A 15,000-nucleotide genomic window follows, 5' to 3' on the forward strand; every position below is an offset into this window, starting at 1 on the left:
TGTTTGCTGGTAGCAGCCCTGTTAATGCACCTCCAACTGTGTGTGTGTTGAACTCTAAATGTGTGTATGTGCACATGCCATGAAGGTCTCAACACCCCCCCCCACACACACACACCCTCCTCCCCACTTTCTGTTATAAATGGTTGAAACATTATGTTAAAAGCTGCGCTGATCAATAACTCCACAACAATGTTGAAAAGATTTTATTGAAAAGTGGAGGTTGATTTTGTCTGAGTGTGTGCGTGTGTGTGTGTGTGTGTGTGTGTGTGTGTGTGTGTGTGTGTGTGTGTGTGTGTGTGTGTGTGTAGTTTGAGTTATGAGGTCTCAGGGAGGCTGTGACTGATCTGTCCAATGTTCAGCCAAAGACACAATAGAGGTTTCCACCACCTAAACCCTGGTCCACTGGGAGATAACTGTGTGTGTGTGTGTGTGTGTGTGTGTGTGTGTGTGTGTGTGTGTGTGTGTGTGTGTGTGTGTGTGTGTGTGTGTGTGTGTGAGCGAAAGAGAGCTAACAGACCTCCTTTAGTGTTTTCCTCTGTGCTGCATGTGTCTTCCAGAAGGTGTAAAACATTCTAGTCGCCTCTCTGTCAGCTCCGCAAAATTGATGCTAATCATGAATTTTGCTAATATTACTTTGCTTTATGTGGTCGTCGTTGGACAGTGATGGCATGTGGCTTAGCTGGCTGTTCTCATGAAGTATGTATATATATATATATATATATATATTCCACAGACCACTTGCAGTGAGGGTACTGCAAGTGGTCTGTGGAAAAGCAAAATAAAATATAAAATAATAGTTTTTTTAACCTAGGTTTTACTAGGAAATTGAACATGTATATTGATATAAAATTTAAATTAAATTGTCAAGTTATTGTGTGACTACTTGGCTAGTGGCGCTCCCCTAACCCTAAACCTAAAATCGCCAAAGGTTTTGAAATTTTTACTATTTCCAAGTGTTGTTATTACTGTATAGATTTAATATAGGCCTAAAGCTTTATTGCAGACACAGGTCCATATAACACATATTACAATATACATAGTATAAAAAAGAGATATAAAAATACATAACAATTGCATATTAGCCTATAGGATATACAGGCTATTGCACCCATGTCGTCTCAACCTAGAAGTGTATCTATAACAGCTTTTCAGAGGGCTGACTTAATATTAATTAATTAGTTAATACTCCATTGCTATGGAAATAAGCCTGTTGTTCAAATTAACCTGATTATGCCCTCAGGCGCCTGAGTAAATAAATAAATTAAATACATGGCAGCCGTTGTGTGCAGTAAACTTTCGTTTAACGAGCCTGTTGTACTGATGAGATGACCAGTTATCGTTTTTTAGTAGGCCTATTAAGAGGTGCAGATTAATTCATGTAGGACTGTGTGTAGACATATTTTATTATGTGTATTATGAGGTGGTCCGCGGAAATTCTTGATTATAAATAGTGGTCCACACACACAAAAAGTTTGAAAACCCCTGGTCTACGTGATACGCAGGTATACGCAGTATACCCACTAAGAAAGCTCCAGGATTTCCATATACCCACTTAAAAATGCCCAATGACCCACAGCAACATACTTTACACTATCATTTTGATATATTTTGAATTGTCATCTGTCTTTTTCTTCTTCAAATAGGCTAAATAAAGGGATTTCCACCGTAAATTGGTGCATAAAAGTGTATCTAAACACAGGAAATGAAGTCGTTGATGCTCCAAACTTCCCTGGGGGAGGACACCCAGACCCCCCACTATGATAAATATGTATAAATATTACGGTGCAAATCCTCCATCATAATAGCAATGCGTGTGTTCAGGTGCATTCTGGGCGTGCTGGTCTTACAGGGAGGTGTGTTCAGGTGCATTCTGGGCGTGCTGGTCTTACAGGGAGGTGTGTTCAGGTGCATTCTGGGCGTGCTGGTCTTACAGGGAGGTGTGTTCAGGTGCATTCTGGGAGTATTGCTATCTTGAGGCAGCGGGAAGTGATGGCACCATTGACCAACAAAAACCTGGTCTAAAGTCAATAACGCAGCATTTCATTGTTATTTTAACAGAGCATTAGTAAAATGCTCCTAGGCTCGTGCACAGCGCGCACACTATGCTTGTTACACACACAGGGACGCACAGCAGCACACACACATGCAGAAGATTACAAATAAAAATATTACGGTGCAAATCCTCCATCATAATAGCAATGCTCCAAGGTCCAAACACGCCTGGCTTTTAAAGGGAATGGGAGATGATCTCTGATTGGTTGATTGCATGTTACGCCCAAAACACACCTCTGATTAATGAAGACACTAAGTACAACCCTTTAGAACCATGCACCCAGCACACGGACACTTTTTTCCGCCGTCAAACTAGCAAAAGGGGATTTGGACACGCCCTAAACGCACCTGTGCCAGGCGCCTCACGGCGTGCGCTTAGATCGTTAAAATAGGGCCCTTAGCGTCCCTCTGCAATTTTAGCTTTTCTGTGAAACGTTACATCGATGTGCTTCTTGAGGAACACATTTTCATAATTACTTGGTGACAGTGAGGAGAGGAGGCAGTGGAGGAGGAATGAACTGGATCAAATTAAAAGTCAGCCACTTACCGACAACAATCGGTTATGAGAACAACCCACACCGGCAGGATGAAATGAACGGCGTTGATCCCTGAGGGAGGAATCAGGTCAGAAACACAGAGAGGTGTAGGCTGGAGAACAACGCGAGGGAGGTATTAAGGAACATCAATTAAAATACAATACCAGGAAAAAATATGCTCCGCTGGGAGTGAAGTTGACACGCAGCTGCTTGAGTAGCGAAAGACAGATTTTCTTCGGAGAAATGGTGAAAAAGGACTGAAAAAAAGGCTGCGTGTGAACTAACCGGCCCGGGGAAAACCAACCTCAGAGTCGACACTCTGACCTTCTCTTCCTGCCTACGTCCAACTCCCTCAGACAGGAGAATGTCGACCATCTTGATCATGACCCCCCCCCCACACACACACACACACACACACACACACACACACACAGACAGACAGACAGACAGACAGACAGACAGACACAGACAGAAAGACAGACAGACAGACACACACACACAGACACACACAGACACACACACATTCAGACACAGACACACACACACACAGACACACACACACAGACACACAGACAGACAGACAGACACGCTGAACACTGAATCATGGGTAACCTGAGGACAAATTAGTAAACGGAGAGAGCAGCTCTGTTTACTCAGGAAGAGGAAATCTGATTCACCGTCAGATTTTTTTTAAACATGAGTTGATTTAATTCAGACTAAGAAACCTAAAACTATAAGTGGGATCAAATCTGTGATTAATTTCATCCAAAACACAAAAAATGAGTGGATTTTTTTTTTGTAAATGAGAAAACAACCAACCTGACTAATGTCCTTTCTGGGCTTGTGTGTGTGTCTGAGTGTGCATGTGTGTCTGAGTGTGTGTGTGTGTGTGTGTGTGTGTGTGTGTGTGTGTGTGTGTGTGTCTGAGTGTGTGTGAGTGAGTGTGTGTGTGTGTGTCTGAGTGTGAGTGTGTGTGTGTGTGTGTGTGTGTGTGTGAGTGTGTGAGTGAGTGAGTGTGTCTGTATGCTTGTGTGTGTGTGTGTGTGTGTGCGTGTGTGTCTGTATGCGTGTGTGTGTGTCTGAGAGTGTGTGTGTGAGTGAGTGTGTGTGTGTGTGTGTGTGTGTGTGTGTCTGAGTGTGTGTGTGTGTGTGTAAGTGTGTGTGTGTGTGTGTAAGTGTGTGTGTGTGTGTGTGTCTGAGTGTGTGTGTGTGTGTGTAAGTGTGTGCATGTGTGTCTGAGTGTGTGTGTGTGTGTGTGTCTGAGTGTGTGTGAGTGAGTGTGTGTGTGTGTGTCTGAGTGTGTGTGTGTGTGTGTGTGTGTGTGTGTGTGAGTGAGTGAGTGTGTGTCTGAGTGTGTGTGTGTGTGTGTGTGTGTGTGTGTGTGTGTCTGTATGCGTGTGTGTGTCTGAGTGTGTGTGTGTGTGTGTGTGTCTGAGTGTGTGTGTGTGTGTGTGTGTAAGTGTGTGTGTCTGAGTGTGTGTGTGTAAGTGTGTGCATGTGTGTCTGAGTGTGTGTGTGTGTGTGTGTGTCTGAGTGTGTGTGAGTGAGTGTGTGTGTGTGTGTGTCTGAGTGTGTGTGTGTGTGTGTGTGTGTGTGTGAGTGAGTGAGTGTGTCTGTATGCTTGTGTGTGTGTGTGTGTGCGTGTGTGTCTGTATGCGTGTGTGTGTCTGAGAGTGTGTGTGTGAGTGAGTGTGTGTGTGTGTCTGAGTGTGTGTGTGTGTGTGTGTGTGTGTGTGTGTGTGTGTCTGAGTGAGTGTGTGTGTGTGTGTGTGTGTGTCTGAGTGAGTGTGTGTGTGTGTGTGTGTGTGTGTCTGAGTGAAGGTAAACAGTCCGGCTGTAAATTATGGAGTCAGCATGAAAGATTAAATAGGACCAAGTCCCCCCTGGGGAGACTACGGAGGAAGTGGTCTCGGAGAAATGAATATTTATTGACAAGTGGCGTTATTGATACACAATGAGTTGACAGTGTTGACACGTGGGAGCAGATGCTCGCTGTGCTGCGTGTGTGTGTGTGTGTGTGTGTGCGATCTGATCGATGTTGTCTCACGCCTAGCTGGGCGATTCCACCGCTGAGAGACTCAGACAGATGGTCAGAGTGAGAGAAAGACAGGAGCGTAGAAAAAAGTAAAGCAGACCGAGGTCATGTGTTCTTCTGAAGTTGAAATAATGCCTCGTCACTCGGCAGTCTGGACAGACGGCACCTCACGATGCGTTTTTACTGTTACAGACAGGACACAGAGAGACAGAAATAATGCATTTGAACTACTCATTCTAACCCTCCTGTTGTCTTCGGGTCAAATTTAACCCATTTTCAAAAAGTTTCCATATCAGAAATGTGGGTTTTCTTTTAACCAGATTTTAAAACAAAATAACGTGGATGGTTCCATACAACGCTCTTCACAAGTTACAGATATGATCAGTTCACTACTTTCATTGAATTTGGGTGTTTTTATTTAATTTTATAGCATGTAAAGATGAAAAATGGATTAAAGAACACTGAAAAAGTGACAGAAATTTAGGTGAAAAACGATGAAAATGTCCAAATACAAAAAAAGCAGAAAAAAATCGACGACTTTGGAAAAAAGTGACAAAGAACTTCGGGAAAAGTAAGATCTCTGCAGGGTAAATCCAGACAGCTAGCTAGACTATCTGTCCAATCTGAGTTTTCTGTTGCGCGACTAAAACTACTTTTGAACGTACACATGTTCCACCAAAACAAGTTCCTTCCGCTATGACGCGGTTCAGCGGCAAGCAGCGGCAACCAATCAGAATATAGACGTCCTTCACGCTGGCTGATTCCAGAGAAACATACGATGTAAACTTTGGTTTCTACCAAAACATTAGTTCAGAGAAAAAGGAGGAGAAGCTCATCATGGCCGTTGCTGGGTTCCCTATCATTTATGATATTTGCGTATAGGAACCAGTTAACGTTACCTGCCGGTCACATGGTCTCTAAACAGTCCGCTCACGGTGAAGTCCTGCACGGATCAACAGCTGGCGGCTGCTCGCTCTGCCTGCACGCTGCTGCGGTTCAGCGGCTAACGAGCGAGCTAACTGCTAACAGACACCGCTGCGACCAACAACCAATACACATTCTGTCATTATATATGTCATTTATAAAAGGTTTCTAGTGTCAGTGTATTGGCCGTGCAGTGGCTGCTTGATCTTTTTCCATGATGAACATAGAATGCTGCTACGTCAGAGCGGCCAAAGCCTCAAACATCTTCCCCGGACTTTCTGACAAGCGTCCTCGACCGGGCGGCCAGAGCTTCTTTGCAGCTCAAGTCGGCGGCGGTGTGGACGTACAGTTAGTGTTTTAACATAAGTGTTCCTTTTGGGACAATACTAACCATCGAAAGTGGGCACTACGGCAGTAAGTGGTCAGTGCACATTAGCAGTGTACTGACGGAAGTATGCGGAATGAGACACAGCCTGAATGAACACAGACAAAAGTTAAAAAACTAATCTGAGATGTGTTCCTGGAGAGACAAAGAGAAAAGAAGACCAGAGGAGAGAGAGAGAGAGAGAGTTCACCGTTGTCTTAAGTTTCTCTGAAGTGAGAATATCGATCGGCAGTGGCACTGATGGACAGTTTCAGAGCTGATCTAAAGCCCACATCTCCAGTCCGCGGTGGTCTCCTCGTCCCCACTGAGACGTCGTCCCCACCGCCCCCTCAAGCTCTATTTCTGTAGCGTTACATTATCCTCCCTGCTATAAATCATTTGGACACAGCTGGTGAAACGAACATGACTTAGCACTCTGCGCTTTTCTCAAGGAGTGCCAACAAGACGTCTGAATCAAAGCCAGCGCAGCTTCTTCCCATACCAACACGCATAGCCGAGTAATGAGCCACTCGAGAGCTCGGTTTACAGGGATTTTACAACCGCTGAGAGCAGTTGTCAGACTGCTCTTCACTTTTTAAAATGCATGTAGAGCAGCGAGGCTCTCCGCCGAAGCCAGTGCTCAGGGAGTAAACAGCGGTCAAACCACAGGATGGCAAACCTCTCTGTTAAAAACAGACGCCAAAGTCTGAAGGAATTCATTTTCACCATAAAGTTAGGACTGATGCCGTTATGCAGCTCAGGAGGTAGAGAGGGTTGGCAGTTCGATCCCCAGCTCCTCCTGTCCACATGTCTTTGTCATGATTTGTGAGGACTATGGTTAACTGCTCCTCAGATCTCTGCAGGGTAAATCCAGACAGCTAGCTAGACTATCTGTCCAATCTGAGTTTTCTGTTGCACGACTAAAACTACTTCTGAACGTACACATGTTCCACCAAAACAAGTTCCTTCCTGAGGCAATTTTGCAGAGACACCATTGCTCCGTGCGGAGCTTAGCACAAGACGATTGTGATTGGTTTAAAGAAATGACAATAATCGAGAGCATGTTTTTCTCCCATCCCAGAATGCTGTGTGGACTAGCCAGACCTTCCTCCGCAGCGCTGTGTACTGATGAAACTCTTAGGATAATAAAAAATTGCATGTAACGCTAAAGCTATACATGAAAGTCTTTGCAATTAAGCTATGAGACTGGGAACAACACAACTGAGAGTCTTTAAAAAACAGATTGGAGCTGTGAAAGCCTCTTAGCTTCTGATGTATGCGTTAGAAAAAGGTTTTGTTGGGGATAAAGAGATCCAAGGCAGTTGAGAAAAAGGTTAAGTAGCCTTCATTCCCTTTGGCTTTTCATTATAAAAACGTTAAATTGTGCCCGGCACAGCCGTGATTAGACTTTGTGGCATAAAAAGCTGTCCACTGAAATATATACAGCGCTGGCATTTTCCATAATGACATGTAGACCATGAGTCGGCTGAACGCTGAGCACTGAAAGCAGTTTAATACTAACCACTAACTTTGCTGAAACACAAAGAGACCCATCAAGAGACTTAACTGAAACAAGGAGCTGTCATTTGAGAACAAATGCCAATGCAGTTCTACATGTAGTTGAACTTTTCCAAAGAAAATGTGACAAGCCAATGAAATGTTCCTTAACAGCATTTAAACAACATGCAGGAGCCACATATTGTATGTTGTTTATGGTCTCATTTATATTATTCATTGATTATTATATTGTGCACTTATATTCAGTGTTTGGAATAACGTTAGCGTTAGGTAACGCCGTTATTTTTTCAGTAACGGGGTAATCTAACTAATTACTTTTCCCGTCGTTACAACGCCGTTAACGTCACTGGATGTTAAATGTGGTGCGTTACTATGCATTGATTGAATAAACTGTGTAATCGGAACGCACCCCTGGCTCACAGCTAGTGAGGAGGTGGGTTAATAACGAGGTAAGCGATTATGATTGGCTAAGGCAGAGTCATGTTTCATGGTAGCCAATCAGAGCCAGTGTTTTTACACACATACCAGCACACACACACACACACAACAGCTAAACAGAGATTCGATGAAGCAGCAGAGATGGCGAGTCAGGAGCAATCCGATGAAAAGTTGGCATTTTCAAGGTGGAGATATAAGCACTACTTCAAATTCATTGTGGTCAAAGGCAAGAACGTGCATGTAATGTGTACATTATGTCCAGGAGCGAAGACTTTGTCGACATCCGTTGGAAGCATCTCACAACGACACACGCATCTACAAAGCTAGTGGCCAAAACCAGCGATACCTCCACCACAGAGGATAGCTCGCCATCTACTAGCAAAGAAGGACTCGGAGCAAAGTCCTCCAAGCAGCAGAAGATAGATCTTTCTGCCTCACAACAAAAGAACTGCTAAAAAAAATCCAAATTCTTTGACATAATAGCAACTTTTTTTTTAACAGTAACGCAAATAGTTACTTTCCCTGGTAACGAGTTACTTTTATTATAGAGTAATTCACTTACTAACTCAGTTAACGTTCCCAACAATGCTTATATTGTAGGTTGGGGGGCGTTTTCATGGCGGTTTGAGCAGAAGTGATGACATATTTGTTTGCTTCCCCTGTTCACCTATTGGGGGGTGAGCCTGGGAGTAGAGGGTGACACGGGAATTAGTTGTCGCTCCCATCCCATCCCGAGACCACAAAAATCGTCATATCCCGATCACGTGACTGCCCCTCCCCCCAAAAAAATCCTGTCCTGCAAAATCCAGAGAGAAAGACTCCCAAATTCCGTCCCGCCCCCGTTTCGTTCCCTATGTTGTCTGAAGTTATCAGACTCTGTCGCGGACACGCGCTTCACACCGCGAGCAGGCTCGCGCTCCACCCGGCGGAAAAGAGCGAAAGAAAAAGAGACGTTGTCCGTCGCTGTCTGGAGGATAACGATCCAGTTGATATCGCGTGTGTGCGTTTGGTTAATCATGGTCAAATCACTGAGGTTGCCTCGGAAATTTAGGCTACACTATACATGCATTACCTGCAGGCCTAGGCCATTTAATTTCCTAATTCCTAACAGAGATCTTCTCACACTCAAAACATATTTCTCCATCCTGCTCCTGCCCGCTCCCGTTGATTTCTATGCTCTATTCCGTCCCTATCACGTTACCAACAGTGACATTGACTCCCGTACCACGGGACGCCCCTGCGGGAATATCGTGACCCGCCGGATTCCCTAAAAATTGTCACCCTCTACCTGGGAGCGAACAGTTTCTGTTGACCGCTGCACTAACGCACTTACACTACCGGTCAAAAGTTTGGGGTCACTTAGAAATGTTCATTCCACTCCATTCCAGACAGAATACCAGCTGAGATCAGTTGCATTGTTTGGCATTAGCCACATGTCTCAGCTTAGTACAGAAAAAATGAAGCCAAAAGACTCTCATTTTATATGATTTTTCTTCTACATGTCTGTGCGTTTTTTTTATTTCCATTTGAAAAGTGCAAAGAAAAAACTACAAAATACATCACTTTTCAAATACACAAACACACCCACATCAATCACCTTTCCAATGATATCAGGCAGACCCCTGAGTGTCAGAGTATACGGGAGCTGTACCACTTTTAATTTGGGTATGACGTTTAGACCAAAGCGTTTCTTCAGCCACTTCTGGCTACAACAGTCGAGAACCCTTTTGCAATTATGTAAGCACATAATGTAATCTGAAAACTGTTGCCCTGATTAAAAAAAACAATGCAACTGATCTCAGCTGGTATTCTGGCTATAATGGAGTGGAATGGAAATTTCTAGGTCACCCCAAACTTTTGACCGGTAGTGTATTTCGACTCACAAAGTAACTTTACGTTTGGTAGCTGCAGTGCTAGTTGTATTTTACGTGTGGAGGAATAAATCATTGCAATAAAATCTTGAGCGCGTCACAGTGTGTTTATGCATCTGTCAGTGTTTAAACTGTCGCTGCAGCACTTTGTTGGACCGCTTACAGCCGATTTGGCCACTTTGGGATTCCCACACAACCAACGAGTTTGCATCTTCAGGCCTACTTTTGAAAATGTAATCAGAATGCATTGTTTTGCTAAATTATATGAAGACTAAGGACATTTTTTGCTGACTTTTTTAGGGCTCTTTGTTGACCAAACCATACCTGTCAAGTATCCCGTTTTGGCCGGGAAAGTCCCGTATTTTACCCTTCTTTCCCGCCGTCCTCCCGGGAAAATACTAATATTTTCCCGTAAATCTCCCGTATTTTAACCTGCGTTATTATAAAATAATAATACCCCGGGCCTGGGCGGAGTAAAAATAAAAACAAACATTCCCAATCTGAGCTCTGTCACTAGCCTCGCGATAACTGCCTCCTACAGGTGCTGTAGGTGGCAGTTGCCGCGAGGTTAGTGTGTGAGGTCAGATGATGAGTGACAACGCGGGGAAAAAAAAGAAAAAAAAAACAGAGACGGATGATGGACGCTACGACAGAGACGGAAGGCACTCCTGCCAAAAAACCAAAACCCTCAAAATGTAAGGGATACTGGAGCTTGGTTGGGGTGGTGGGACTGCTCACGCTGGGCGCCAAAACTTGACAGGTATGGACCAAACTGTATGTGAAAAGGCTACGTGAGTCTTCAACTTCAACTTTCTTTGTGTCCCTGAAGAGAGATTAGGTGTGCAGCAAGTATAAACACATACAAGACACATAAATAGCCTACATACAAGTTCTACACACACTCCAACTGGAGCACAACCGTAACAATACGAGGAGAAGTAAATACCAGTACGAGGTGCATGGATAGCAGCGTCAAACTGACCTACATAGGATAGGAAAAAGTGCATATCAGCCTACAAAGCTGACCCAATATAATCAACAATGACCATGGTCAACAACATCAGCATCCATTACATTACATCACCAACCCCTTTCATCAACGTTTCTGACATCCTCAATCAGTCCTTCCAGACAAAGTTTTTTTGTGATTGTTAGGGGCAAAAATCCTTGATTATGCGGCACGTTTTCTTAAAAAATGCGATGGAATATGCGGGATATTTATGCAATTTCATGGGATGAAATTGCGGGAACTTGCAAAAATTGCAGGAACTTGCAAAAACTGCGGTTTCATCATGGCTTCATCGCGGGGTTTGCAGCTTTTCGATGATGTTCACGTCGCGTAATTACGTCCCTTCATAACGTTCCCATGGCAACGGGGAAATTTTCTGCTCTTGTGTGACGTAAACGCAACATTTTTCAACTTTCTGCTAAGATATGTGTGACTTTTTTGCAACGAAAATGTGGGGATTATGAAATCATGCAAGCCCCGCATATTTTACGCAGAAATCGACAATTCATGCGGCGAAAGTGCGGCGCATTTGAAAAAATGCGGCTCCCGCATAAATATAAAGACTTTGGCTGATTATGCATTGAATTATGCAATCGCATAATCGCGTCTTTCTGGAGGGACTGGTCAATACATAGTCAAAAGACTAGAAGACAATGTAATAACACAGTCGGATATATTTTACTTTTGCCAATGAAATAAAAGCATGTCTATAGACTAAACATGTCTGGCTCTGGATGTGATTCTCATTTTCCAGTGAGGCCCGTAGTGAAGTGGAGTTTGACGCCCCTGCTGTAAATCAAGCGTGTGGAAAGAGTCTAGAGTTCAGACCAGAAGACTTTGACTCTGACTGTTGAAGTTGATTTTGTTCTGCTGTGGTTTGTAACATGTTGATTCTGAACGCGTCCTGTGTCCTTTATAAGTGCTCGGTAATCAGGACGGTTTAGATGTTCTAATGATAACACACTGGACAAGACTCTGTTATTAATGGGACCAAATGTGGTGATCAAAGTGCCACACACACACACACACACACACACACACACACACACACACACACACACACACACAGTCAGCTGTGATCAAAGCGTTGGTTGGTAGCCAGCCTGCTCTCGGCTGTGATGCTAACAGCTAAGCGACCCACAGACACACACACACACACACACACACACACACACACACACACACACACACACACACACACACACACACACACAGTCGGTTGTCAGCCTGCTCTCGGCTGTGATGCTAACAGCTAGGCAACCGTTGATACTTTAGCTGCTATTTCAGGATCTGCTGTGTCACTGATGAGACATTAAAAGAGAATCAGAGCCAGAGGGACTTTCTCCTCCCGTCTCATGGAAACACTGAGAGCGCCACGCTGACCTTAAGTTAATGTAGTCGACTTCCAAACCTCACCCGCAAATCCCTGAACCCTCCCGTCCCGAGCTCCGATTCCTCCGGTCGGGCACGGATAGCGACCTCTTACCTGAATGGTAATGTCAGGGGTGAAATGTAACTAAGTGAAATACATTTTTAGGTACTTTTAGTTTTTTTAGCTTCTAAAATATTTATTTTTAATGAGTATTATTCAGATTTTGTGAGACACAGAAGCTAACTTACACCTTCTGTTTGTTGAACCGAGATCTTGATAAGGTGTGGTGAGTAACATGGAAAATTCTCACACACACACACACACACACACACACACACACACACACACGCACGCACGCACGCACGCACACACGCACGCACACACACGTGCACACACACACGCACACGCACGCACACATACAGATACATACATACGCACACACACACACACACACACACACACACACACACAAACAACACAGTCCTCCTGTCTCCCAACAGAGATGGCGCAAAACCATCTCCCCCGGCAACCAGCGCTGGGATACAGTTGCTATAGCAATGCTAAGTATTCTCTTCCTCCCGGACTCGAGTTTACCTGAGTGTTATAATTAGAGGTGTGTGTGTGTGTGTGTGTGTGTGTGTGTGTGTGTGTGTGTGTGTGTGTGTGTGTGTGCGTGGTCATCGGGAACAGAACTAAATGACAGTGGGAACATGAAGTGAATAGACATTGAAATCCCCAGGATGTTTCCCAGCATAGCCCCAGCATGTTTATTTGTCTTTGAATGAGTCTGTATGTCTGTCTCTCTCTGTTGCTTTCTGTCTGTCTGTCCGCCTGTCTGTCTGTCTCTGTCTGTCTGTCTGTCTGTCTCTCTCTTTCGCTTTCTCTCTGTCTCTGTCGCTTTTTGTCTGTCCGTCTGTCTCTGTCACTTTCTTTCTGTCTTTGTTGATTTGTGTGTGTGTGTGTGTGAGAGTAAGTGTGATGTAGGTGTGTAAGTGCCGGGCTGAGGGGCCCCCTTTAGTGAGAGTGGGGGGTCTGAAGTGGCGTCCCTCCATTAACATAGACAGAGGTGTGTGTGAGAGATAACTGATGGCTCTCACATAGTCTGACACCACACACACACACACACACACCTGCTATACAGTACACTCAACCTACTGTCTGCGTTTTCCAAAACCTCTCACACACACTCTCTTTATGTCCTTAAGGCCCTTAAGCACAAACACACACACTCAGTCGAACCATCATACACACTTCACATCCACTCACATGCCACCATGTTGACTCACTGCCACGAGATGGGCGGATGGATGGAAGTGGAGGGATGGTGTGTGTGTGTGTGTGTGTGTGTCTGTTTCTGTTTGTGTGTGTGTGTGTGTGTGTGTGTGTGTGGTGTCAGTCTAACTGGTATCAAGATGGCTTTACGTGATGACTTGTTAGTCATATTTGGTGTGTGTGTGTGTGTGTGTGTGTGTGTGTGTGCGTGCTTGCGTGCATGCGTGTGATGTCAGTCTAACTGGCATCAAGATGACTGGCTTTACATGTTGACTTGTTAGTCATATTTGGTGTGTTTGTGTGTGTGTGTGTGTGTGTGTGTGTGTGTGATGACTTGAAAGATTCTCCACAACTAAAGAGAGCGCATTACACGCAACGGTATGAAACGGTACACGCTTCCTGTCTCCTAAATGGGCGTGGCCAGATATCTCCAGAACATTTTGACACTAAAAGGGCAATTTTCAGAAGGACACATCTGGAAAAAATGAACTTGAATGGCTGCGATTGCTCGGCGCCTCCGAAACGCAGTGCAGGCGTGCCCGGTGGAAAATCAGGGTTAATGTGTGTGTTGATGTTTGTAATATCAGCTGCTCAGAAGTTTCTCAGCTGCTGTTACCGTAATATTTACATCATCCTCTATGCACCTCTTTGTGTTATCCGTTTAACATTGATTGATGTTACTGTAATTTTTGTATCAGCAGCTCCTTTTTGCTGTTGTTATCACGTGACAGAAGTGGACCGTGAAGCTTAAAGCTGCTGCCAGTTGGAGTTTCTAAAACATCTTAACATTGATTGTTGGTGCCAGATTGTTTGAACAAGCAGCTACTCAGCTTTTTATCACATTACATATTTGCATGACACATTTTTTTACCACTATGGCTGGATAAGAAGTTTCATTTAGTTCATTTGCACAAAGACATAAAGGACATTCATGACAATGTGAGACTATGTTACTGTAACGTTTGCATTAGCAGCAGCAGCTATTTTGATTGGAAATTATTGGTTGTTTTGGTTTTTGGGCTGTGCTTTTCACCACAGTAGTTACTTTTTTTTATAATTATTTTTATTATTTCCATCAAGAAGTAATGCATATACCAAGATCACGTTACATATTTGCATGACACATTTTTTTTAACCCTCCTGTTCAAATTTGACCCATTTTCAAAAAGTTTCTATATCAGAAAATAACGTGGATGGTTCCTTACAACACTATTCACAAGTCAAATAATTGATCAGTTCACTACTTTCATTGAATTTGGGTGTTTTATTCAATTTTATAGTATTTGGAGAAAAAAATATGACAAAAATGTCAGTAAAAACCTTTCACAAAAGGGGGGAAATAACACTACCCCCTTGACTAAAACGTCAATAAAATTGACAAAAACGTCGGGAAAAACCCAGGAAAACAAAAAGTTGCACTTAAAATTAGGCCCTATGTTCCCATAGCCGTCCTACATTTCTAAGATTTTTCTTGAAATTAGGCCCTATGTTCCCACAGCCGTCCTACATTTCTAAGATTTTTATTAAAATTAGGCCCTATGTTCCCACAGCCGTCCTACATTTCTAAGATTTTTATTAAAATTAGGCCCTAGGTTCCTAAAGCACTATG

General features: G+C 43.7%; 1 protein-coding gene and 1 long non-coding RNA gene across 2 annotated transcripts in view; one reads left to right on the top strand and one right to left on the bottom strand.

Annotated features, from left to right (window-relative positions):
• The window catches only part of LOC118494363, a 14,777-nt gene extending 4,655 nt beyond the window's left edge, over nucleotides 1-10,122 (bottom strand). Inside the window, exons 1-2 of the long non-coding RNA XR_004896491.1 lie at nucleotides 10,053-10,122; nucleotides 2,905-2,915 (exon numbers count right to left, since the gene is read on the bottom strand). This is a non-coding gene — a long non-coding RNA (uncharacterized LOC118494363). The remainder of the gene's footprint in view (nucleotides 1-2,904; nucleotides 2,916-10,052) is intronic.
• Nucleotides 1-15,000, top strand: part of LOC116053736 (sodium channel protein type 3 subunit alpha-like) — a 206,873-nt gene that overhangs the window by 139,704 nt on the left and 52,169 nt on the right. The gene's annotated exons all lie outside the window — the stretch shown is intronic.

This window comes from Sander lucioperca, chromosome 23 (genome assembly GCF_008315115.2).
Source record: "Sander lucioperca isolate FBNREF2018 chromosome 23, SLUC_FBN_1.2, whole genome shotgun sequence".
NCBI lineage: Eukaryota > Metazoa > Chordata > Actinopteri > Perciformes > Percidae > Sander > Sander lucioperca.